This window comes from Salvelinus alpinus, chromosome 1 (assembly GCF_045679555.1).
Source record: "Salvelinus alpinus chromosome 1, SLU_Salpinus.1, whole genome shotgun sequence".
NCBI classification, from domain to species: Eukaryota; Metazoa; Chordata; class Actinopteri; order Salmoniformes; family Salmonidae; genus Salvelinus; species Salvelinus alpinus.
The window spans coordinates 7825641-7836257 of record NC_092086.1 but is presented as its reverse complement, the minus strand read 5'-3'; the positions used below and the strand labels follow the sequence as shown (position 1 = coordinate 7836257).

The 10617-nt window shown below is 44.1% G+C and overlaps 1 protein-coding gene across 5 annotated transcripts in view; it reads right to left on the bottom strand.

The window, feature by feature from the left end:
* The window catches only part of LOC139531770 (NLR family CARD domain-containing protein 3-like), a 393069-nt gene that overhangs the window by 275206 nt on the left and 107246 nt on the right, over positions 1–10617 (bottom strand). The window lies entirely within an intron of this gene.

Sequence of the window (10617 nt, the reverse complement as noted above, 5' to 3'; positions counted from 1 at the left end):
GGTCTCCAAAAATGATTGTTCTATGTAATAATTGACTAGCACAATACAATAACTCCTAATGTTTGTATTTTTGTGTCTGCTAAGGACGACAAGTTGATTTACGGGGAGAGGTCGGGTAATGTAATTATGTGCCCGAGCACAAAACACCATATATGTAATTTTTGTCCTGTCTAAATCTGCCATGTCAGTCATTTTTAATTCCAACCAGAATAACCTCATGTTTTTTGGTCTCCTGAAAGTACTAGTCCCGTGCGAATCAACATCAAGTTTTATTTGTCACATGCGCCGAATAAAACAGGTGCTGACTTACAAGCCCTTAACCAACAATGCAGTTCAAGAAATAGAGTTAAGAAAATATATACTAAATAAAATAAGTCAGCTTTTGCAGACACGTCTCGCCCCGCATCAGTATAGAAAGGGTCCCTAGCAAACTGCATCAGTATAGAAATCACCTTTGTGGGGAGACTAAAATCATCAAATCTTGTTGCAAAGTTACAATGTGTATATCATTGACCGCTAGCCAGAAATAGCAATGTTTTTCTTCCTTCCTCGTTATGCAGACATAAGCACACCTGGCACCATCGAGGTGCAGCTGTTTACTTTCTACACGGGTTGTTATTTTTCAGTTTCCTCCTAAGAACAGATTGTAGTGGTAAAATAAAAAGGGATACATTTTGTTGGTGCCATTTAGGTGAAATTGATCTCCAAGCTTCACTCCAGTCAAAACGGCCTTTGCGAGTGTTTGATTCCATTCATTTGCTATGGGCTCCAGCTTATTTGTATTTAAAACAACTTTTTAAACTTTTATTTAACTCGTCAAGTCAGTTAAGAACAAATTCTTATTTTCAATGACAGCCTAGGAACAGTGGGTTAATTGCCTTGTTCAGGGGGCAGAACGACAGATTTTTACCTTGTCAGCTCGGGGATTCAATCTTGCAACCTTTCGGTTACTAGTCCAACGCTCTAACCACTAGGCTACCTGCCGTCCCTACACTCTAACCACTAGGCTACCTGCCGTCCCTACACTCTAACCACTAGGCTACCTGCCGTCCCTACACTCTAACCACTAGGCTACCTGCCGTCCCTACACTCTAACCACTAGGCTACCTGCCGTCCCTACACTCTAACCACTAGGCTACCTGCCGTCCCTACACTCTAACCACTAGGCTACCTGCCGTCCCTACACTCTAACCACTAGGCTACCTGCCGTCCCTACACTCTAACCACTAGGCTACCTGCCGTCCCTACACTCTAACCACTAGGCTACCTGCCGTCCCTACACTCTAACCACTAGGCTACCTGCCGTCCCTACACTCTAACCACTAGGCTACCTGCCTCCCCAGCTTAGCCAACGTTTGCTTGCCATTTTTCTTCCTTGACCTTTTCCATTGTCCAGCCTTCTATAGTTACCTACTGTATTGTCCAGCCCAGCCTTCTATAGTTACCCACTGTATTGTCCAGTCCAGCCTTCTATAGTTACCTACTGTATTGTCCAGCCTAGCCTTCTATAGTTACCTACTGTATTGTCCAGCCTAGCCTTCTATAGTTACCCACTGTATTGTCCAGCCCAGCCTTCTATAGTTACCTACTGTATTGTCCAGCCCAGCCTTCTATAGTTACCCACTGTATTGTCCAGCCCAGCCTTCTATAGTTACCCACTGTATTGTCCAGCCCAGCCTTCTATAGTTACCCACTGTATTGTCCAGTCAGCCTTCTATAGTTACCCACTGTATTGTCCAGCCAGCCTTCTATAGTTACCCACTGTATTGTCCAGCCCAGCCTTCTATAGTTACCCACTGTATTGTCCAGCCCAGCCTTCTATAGTTACCCACTGTATTGTCCAGTCAGCCTTCTATAGTTACCCACTGTATTGTCCAGCCAGCCTTCTATAGTTACCCACTGTATTGTCCAGCCAGCCTTCTATAATTACCCACTGTATTGTCCAGTCAGCCTTCTATAGTTACCCACTGTATTGTCCAGTCAGCCTTCTATAGTTACCCACTGTATTGTCCAGCCAGCCTTCTATAGTTACCCACTGTATTGTCCAGCCAGCCTTCTATAGTTACCTTTTCTATTGTCCAGCCCAGCCTTCTATAGTTACCCACTGTATTGTCCAGCCCAGCCTTCTATAGTTACCCACTGTATTGTCCAGCCAGCCTTCTATAGTTACCCACTGTATTGTCCAGTCAGCCTTCTATAGTTACCCACTGTATTGTCCAGCCAGCCTTCTATAGTTACCCACTGTATTGTCCAGCCAGCCTTCTATAGTTACCCACTGTATTGTCCAGCCAGCCTTCTATAGTTACCCACTGTATTGTCCAGCCAGCCTTCTATAGTTACCCACTGTATTGTCCAGCCCAGCCTTATATAGTTACCCACTGTATTGTCCAGCCTAGCCTTCTATAGTTACCCACTGTATTGTCCAGCCTAGCCTTCTATAGTTACCCACTGTATTGTCCAGCCCAGCCTTCTATAGTTACCCACTGTATTGTCCAGTCCAGCCTTCTATAGTTACCCACTGTATTGTCCAGCCTTCTATAGTTACCCACTGTATTGTCCAGCCTAGCCTTCTATAGTTACCCACTGTATTGTCCAGCCCAGCCTTCTATAGTTACCCACTGTATTGTCCAGCCTAGCCTTCTATAGTTACCCACTGTATTGTCCAGCCTAGCCTTCTATAGTTACCCACTGTATTGTCCAGCCCAGCCTTCTATAGTTACCCACTGTATTGTCCAGCCAGCCTTCTATAGTTACCCACTGTATTGTCCAGCCAGCCTTCTATAGTTACCCACTGTATTGTCCAGCCTAGCCTTCTATAGTTACCCACTGTAGGGAAAAGGTTTTGGGGGGGCTCATATCAGAGGAAAAAAGAAAAGCAGTCAATCTTTCAATCATGTCAATAACTGTTTTATCCTCCCTGTAGTCCCACGTTAAGTCCAAGTGATTGATGATGTCAATAACTGTTTTATCCTCCCTGTAGTCCCACGTTAAGTCCAAGTGATTGATGATGTCAATAACTGTTTTATCCTCCCTGTAGTCCCACGTTAAGTCCAAGTGATTGATGATGTCAATAACTGTTTTATCCTCCCTGTAGTCCCACGTTAAGTCCAAGTGATTGATGATGTCAATAACTGTTTTATCCTCCCTGTAGTCCCACGTTAAGTCCAAGTGATTGATGATGTCAATAGCTGTTTTATCCTCCCTGTAGTCCCACGTTAAGTCCAAGTGATTGATGATGTCAATAGCTGTTTTATCCTCCCTGTAGTCCCACGTTAAGTCCAAGTGATTGATGATGTCAATAACTGTTTTATCCTCCCTGTAGTCCCACGTTAAGTCCAAGTGATTGATGATGTCAATAACTGTTTTATCCTCCCTGTAGTCCCACGTTAAGTCCAAGTGATTGATGATGTCAATAACTGTTTTATCCTCCCTGTAGTCCCACGTTAAGTCCAAGTGATTGATGATGTCAATAACTGTTTTATCCTCCCTGTAGTCCCACGTTAAGTCCAAGTGATTGATGATGTCAATAACTGTTTTATCCTCCTCTGTAGTCCCACGTTAAGTCCAAGTGATTGATGATGTCACTGAAAAACCAAACCTCAGCTACAAACTCCTCATCAAGCATTTACACCAGTATATGTTGGGTTTGTTGTGGCGGAAATTGCAATGATCTCCTTCCTAAACTCTCATACTCTCTTGAGAGCATTAGGCCTACCCTTACTTAGTATGTATCCCTTATTACTATCAATGGCTACATCAAGCTTGTGACTCTACAAACTTGTTGGATACATTTGTAGTTTGTTTTGGTTGTTTCTAATTTATTTTATGCCCAATTGAAATGTATTTAAGTAATATATTGTGTAATTTTGGAGTCCTCTTTATTGTAAATAAGACTAGTGTTTTCTAAACACTTTTGCCTGCCCCCACCCCATTGGATATGTTTCATGCTGAATGTCCATCAGTCAGCTACCCTCCCCTTAGTCAGCTCCTGAACAGTGGGTTAACTGCCTTGTTCAGGGGCAGAACAACAGATTGCTACCCTCCCCTTAGTCAGCTCCTGAACAGTGGGTTAACTGCCTTGTTCAGGGGCAGAACAACAGATTGCTAGCCTCCCCTTAGTCAGCTCCTGAACAGTGGGTTAACTGCCTTGTTCAGGGGCAGAACAACAGATTGCTACCCTCCCCTTAGTCAGCTCCTGAACAGTGGGTTAACTGCCTTGTTCAGGGGCAGAACAACAGATTGCTAGCCTCCCCTTAGTCAGCTCCTGAACAGTGGGTTAACTGCCTTGTTCAGGGCAGAACAACAGATTGCTACCCTCCCCTTAGTCAGCTCCTGAACAGTGGGTTAACTGCCTTGTTCAGGGGCAGAACAACAGATTGCTACCCTCCCCTTAGTCAGCTCCTGAACAGTGGGTTAACTGCCTTGTTCAGGGGCAGAACAACAGATTGCTAGCCTCCCCTTAGTCAGCTCCTGAACAGTGGGTTAACTGCCTTGTTCAGTGGCAGAACAACAGATTGCTACCCTCCCCTTAGTCAGCTCCTGAACAGTGGGTTAACTGCCTTGTTCAGGGGCAGAACAACAGATTGCTACCCTCCCCTTAGTCAGCTCCTGAACAGTGGGTTAACTGCCTTGTTCAGGGGGCAGAACAACAGATTGCTACCCTCCCCTTAGTCAGCTCCTGAACAGTGGGTTAACTGCCTTGTTCAGGGGCAGAACAACAGATTGCTACCCTCCCCTTAGTCAGCTCCTGAACAGTGGGTTAACTGCCTTGTTCAGGGGCAGAACAACAGATTGCTACCCTCCCCTTAGTCAGCTCCTGAACAGTGGGTTAACTGCCTTGTTCAGGGGGCAGAACAACAGATTGCTACCCTCCCCTTAGTCAGCTCCTGAACAGTGGGTTAACTGCCTTGTTCAGGGGCAGAACAACAGATTGCTACCCTCCCCTTAGTCAGCTCCTGAACAGTGGGTTAACTGCCTTGTTCAGGGGCAGAACAACAGATTGCTAGCCTCCCCTTAGTCAGCTCCTGAACAGTGGGTTAACTGCCTTGTTCAGGGGGCAGAACAACAGATTGCTACCCTCCCCTTAGTCAGCTCCTGAACAGTGGGTTAACTGCCTTGTTCAGGGGCAGAACAACAGATTGCTACCCTCCCCTTAGTCAGCTCCTGAACAGTGGGTTAACTGCCTTGTTCAGGGGCAGAACAACAGATTGCTACCCTCCCCTTAGTCAGCTCCTGAACAGTGGGTTAACTGCCTTGTTCAGGGGCAGAACAACAGATTGCTACCCTCCCCTTAGTCAGCTCCTGAACAGTGGGTTAACTGCCTTGTTCAGGGGCAGAACAACAGATTGCTACCCTCCCCTTAGTCAGCTCCTGAACAGTGGGTTAACTGCCTTGTTCAGGGGCAGAACAACAGATTGCTACCCTCCCCTTAGTCAGCTCCTGAACAGTGGGTTAACTGCCTTGTTCAGGGGCAGAACAACAGATTGCTACCCTCCCCTTAGTCAGCTCCTGAACAGTGGGTTAACTGCCTTGTTCAGGGGCAGAACAACAGATTGCTACCCTCCCCTAAGCTCAGGACAACATCTGTGGATATCCTTTATACACACCGCTATCTAGAACCTAAAAGGGTTCTTTGGCTCTTTCTGCCCCATGGGATTGTGGGTGTGTACTGAGCATTAGCCTACAAAATAGGTAATGGAATGATTACAAATCATCAGGACATGATTGTACAGCTATTGGTTTAGTATGTAAGAGTTGATATGTTGGAGTGAAACAGGTCAGGTTTTCAGTGATCAGACAATCTATTCAGTAAAACAAATGTATCAATTCTGATTTGATTTGATGATTTCAGCTCAAACAAATGCTTGGATATGATTCTGAAGACTCAATCAGCAGCATCGAAATAACAGAAGATGAGTATGTGTCAGGAACAGAAAGTGAAAGTGAGAGCAGCATAGATATCTCTGAATGTACATTTGATATTTTTGTACTCCTGGGAACTATACTGTACCCTTATTTCTTCGTGTCTGCATGCCTGTCCGCCCGTCTGTCCCTCTTCCTGCCTGTCCGCCCGTCTGTCCCTCTTCCTGCCTGCCCGCCTCCCTGTTTGTTTGATTTTGTAAATTAAAAAATCTGACCATCAAAAATCTGTCCTCCTCCTTCCCTGACTTTTCCGGAATGTTTGTATTTTACACTGTTCATTTGTCAGAATTTTGAAATCTCAAACAAAAGTATTTAGAGCCTTTTTCACACTTAAAACTGAATCCGCCGAGACAATGTGCTGTAGGAAGTTGGTACCCAGCCAGGTGCTGATGCAACTCTCCTGACTGAGTGACAAACTGAATCCACCAAGACAATGTGCTGTAGGAAGTTGGTACCCAGCCAGGTGCTGATGCAACTCTCCTGACTGAGTGATGAATGGGAGATAATTGTGCACCTTCACAATTACATTTAAATTAGGCCTGAGTGATTAGGAGGGTGAAGAGGTTGAATTAATTTGAACAATAGTGTATTGATGAGTTTGTTATGCCTATTTATCAGCAGCAAATCATTTGACCGCATGACTTGTGGGTTGATACCATAACTTTTACATTTTACTTTGTAAAAAACAGTTATGGGACTGTTTTATTTACTACAACTCTCTTTAATATTTATCACATTTATTGTAAATAAGAACATTTTAAATGTTGCACTAGGCCTTCTAAATAATTCATATTGGGCGGGAAACAATCGATGCCAGACAACCTGATCAGCTGATTGAAACGACACCTGAAACGATACCACATGTTCACACATAAGAGTTAGCCTGTAGACACGTTTACACTGGCAGTCGGATGAGTGACAATATATTAGGCCTATTATTTGTCAAATTGTACATGAAGAGATGGGCGCATCGCTTTATCAAATCAGCCACATGCAGGTAAAACATTGTGATTTCTATATAGTATCTGAAAAAGCATATTCTGCACTTTTTATGACACTTACCTTTGATAAATAACTGAATTCAAGAGGGGCAGCTCTTTTTTTCAAATGTAACTTTTTCCAAGAATATTCGTGCTTCCCTGCATTCAGCTCATGACCACTCGGCAGCATAGCTCTGGCTACTAAGCAAAAACTAGTTACATAATAAACGTAACATTAAAATATGCTATTCTGTTGTTAATTGATGAATGGGCGCCAGCAACCAGAAATAAACGAATAATGGTGGATGTGATTTCAGTTAAGTTTTTGTTTGCGCCAAGGTCGAAACCAAGTACTTGCTCAATGTCTTTCCGTATCTGGTGAAAGATGAAACCAGGCCAGCGGGTGAGATACTAGTGTTGAAACTCGTGGACAAAGGCAGGAATATGACCATGGTCAACTTCTTCACATTAATTACCCCTGGCAGACTTGTTGATTGCAAAGAAGACGAGCCTTCTCGGAATAGTGAACAAATAAAGGCGGGAGCCTTTATTTTAAACCATAAAAATAAGACATAATGTCAAGTTGGCAGGTGTACAGGAAACAAGGCCCATGAAACTGTTTGCAGTGCAACTGATTTGTTTTTGGGGCTTGCTCACACTAATCCCCGAAGCTGTGGACCCGAAACTTAAAGAGAAGAAATTCGCCTGGCTGGTTAAAGTATTAATATTATTATCTGTTAGTTTCTGTTAGAAGCTGTAACTAGACTTTATTAATACTATAACTCTGTTACTAATCAAACCTATAAATCAGGTTGATCAAATGGATTCCACTGTAGTGTTTTATTGTCAGGGAAACAGAAATAGGCTGTAGGCCTTTGTGTTTTCTAGGACTGTAGAATTATACAAAACATATCCTTGACTTTAAACAAATAACTATTGTTTTTTATTGATATTTTCCCATTATTTCTTCATGCAATTAATCATTTACAATAGTTTATGCACTATTTATAAAGCATTTATTTATCAAGCATGTTTGCACACCTTGCAGGTTGATATGCATCTGATGCTAAAGAGGCCCGGCAACATTCTCTAGTGGTTCTGATATGCTGAAAGGCCATTCAAACTGATCTAGATTAGAATCCATTCTCTAGTGGTTCTGATATGCTGAAAGGCCATTCAAACTGATCTACATTAGAATCCATTCTCTAGTGGGTTTTGATATGCTGAAAGGCCATTCAAACTGATCTACATTAGAATCCATTCTCTAGTGGGTTCTGATATGCTGAAAGGCCATTCAAACTGATCTAGATTAGAATCCATTCTCTAGTGGTTCTGATATGCTGAAAGGCCATTCAAACTGATCTAGATTAGAATCCATTCTCTAGTGGTTCTGATATGCTGAAAGGCCATTCAAACTGATCTACATTAGAATCCATTCTCTAGTGGGTTTTGATATGCTGAAAGGCCATTCAAACTGATCTAGATTAGAATCCATTCTCTAGTGGTTTTGATATGCTGAAAGGCCATTCAAACTGATCTAGATTAGAATCCATTCTCTAGTGGTTCTGATATGCTGAAAGACCATTCAAACTGATCTAGATTAGAATCCATTCTCTAGTGGTTCTGATATGCTGAAAGGCCATTCAAACTGATCTAGATTAGAATCCATCTTCCCCTTGTGCCCTAAACAACAGCCGACACTATTGTCCCCAGATGGTACTAGTTGGTCGGAACTTGGTCCCCAGATGGGACTTCCTGTTGACACCAAATAAGGAGTTTCCTCTTGTGTCCCCACATTGATCACCTTCCCAGTCCCCACAATGTCATCTACCCTGATTTCAATGAATCAGTTACATTTGAAGGGGTGTATTATAGATTTATTATAGATGTTTTGATGTTTTCATCTTGTCTCCAGGTTGTCAGGAAAGTGGTGTCCCCAGAATGTGGTGTGAGAACAGGTGTCCCCAGAATGTGGTGTGAGAACAGGTGTCCCCAGAATGTGGTGTGAGAACAGGTGTCCCCAGAATGTGGTGTGAGAACAGGTGTCCCCAGAATGTGGTGTGAGAACAGGTGTCCCCAGAATGTGGTGTGAGAACAGGTGTCCCCAGAATGTGGTGTGAGAACAGGTGTCCCCAGAATGTGGTGTGAGAACAGGTGTCCCCAGAATGTGGTGTGAGAAGAGGTGTCCCCAGAATGTGGTGTGAGAAGAGGTGTCCCCAGAATGTGGTGTGAGATGAGGTGTCCCCAGAATGTGGTGTGAGAAGAGGTGTCCCCAGAATGTGGTGTGAGAACAGGTGTCCCCAGAATGTGGTGTGAGAACAGGTGTCCATAGAATGTGGTGTGAGAACAGGTGTCCCCAGAATGTGGTGTGAGAACAGGTGTCCCCAGAATGTGGTGTGAGAACAGGTGTCCCCAGAAGGTGATATAAACACGTGTGTGTGTCCTTTATCTTCCTCAGTGGGGAAAGAGAGAAATAGAGAAGTACATTTAAAGATGAACGTCGTCCTGAATAATTTCTGCTGACTAATCTCTCCCTTTCTCTCTCCCTCTCTCCACCTCTCTCTCTTGCTCTCCCTCCACAGCAGCTCATATCTCTCAGAGAGTCACTGATGTCACCCAGCCCATCAGGGCTCAAAGGCCCCAATTACCAAATATAAAGCAACCTCCACACATCCTCTGTCTCCCCTCCCTCTCTCTCTCTTTCCCTCTGTTCTGACTCTCTACCCTCCCTCTCTCTCTCTTTCCCTCTGTTCTGACTCTCTCCCCTCCCTCTCTCTCTTTCCCTCTGTTCTGACTCTCTACCCTCCCTCTCTCTCTCTTTCCCTCTGTTCTGACTCTCTCCCCTCCCTCTCTCTCTCTTTCCCTCCGTTCTGACTCTCTACCCTCCCTCTCTCTCTCTTTCCCTCTATTCTGACTCTCTACCCTCCCTCTCTCTCTCTTTCCCTCTGTTCTGACTCTCTACCCTCCCCCTCTCTCTCTTTCCCTCCGTTCTGACTCTCTACCCTCCCTCTCTCTCTCTTTCCCTCTATTCTGACTCTCTACCCTCCCTCTCTCTCTCTTTCCCTCCGTTCTGACTCTCTACCCTCCCTCTCTCTCTCTTTCCCTCTGTTCTGACTCTCTACCCTCTCTCTCTCTCTCTCTCCCTCTGTTCTGACTCTCTACCCTCCCTCTCTCTCCCCCTCAGGGCTCCAGATCCTCTATCAGTTCTGACTCTCTACCCTCCCAGTTTAGTATACACAGACTGGACAACAGGACAATGATCCTAAGCAAGGACTTGAACCCGATCGAACATCTCTGGAGAGACCTGAAAAAAGCAGTGCAGCAAAGCTCCCCATCCAACCTGACAGAGTTTGAGAGGATCTGCAGAGAAGAATGGGAGAAACTCCCCAAATACAGGTGTGCCAAGCTTGTAGCGTCAAACCCAAGAAGACTCAAGGCTGTAATTGCTGCCAAAGGTGCTTCAACAAAGTACTGCGTAAAGGGTCTGAATACTTATGTAAATGTGATATCTAAGTTTTTTTTAAATATACATTTGCACACATAAAATAAACCGTTTTTGCTTTGTAATTCTGGGTTATTTTGTGTAGATTTATGAGGGGAAAAAACAATGTAATCCATTTTAGAATGAGGCTGTAAGGTGACAAAATGTGTAAAAAGTCAAGGGGTCTGAATACTTTCTGAATGCCCTGTATATCAGTATATTAGACTCTCTCTC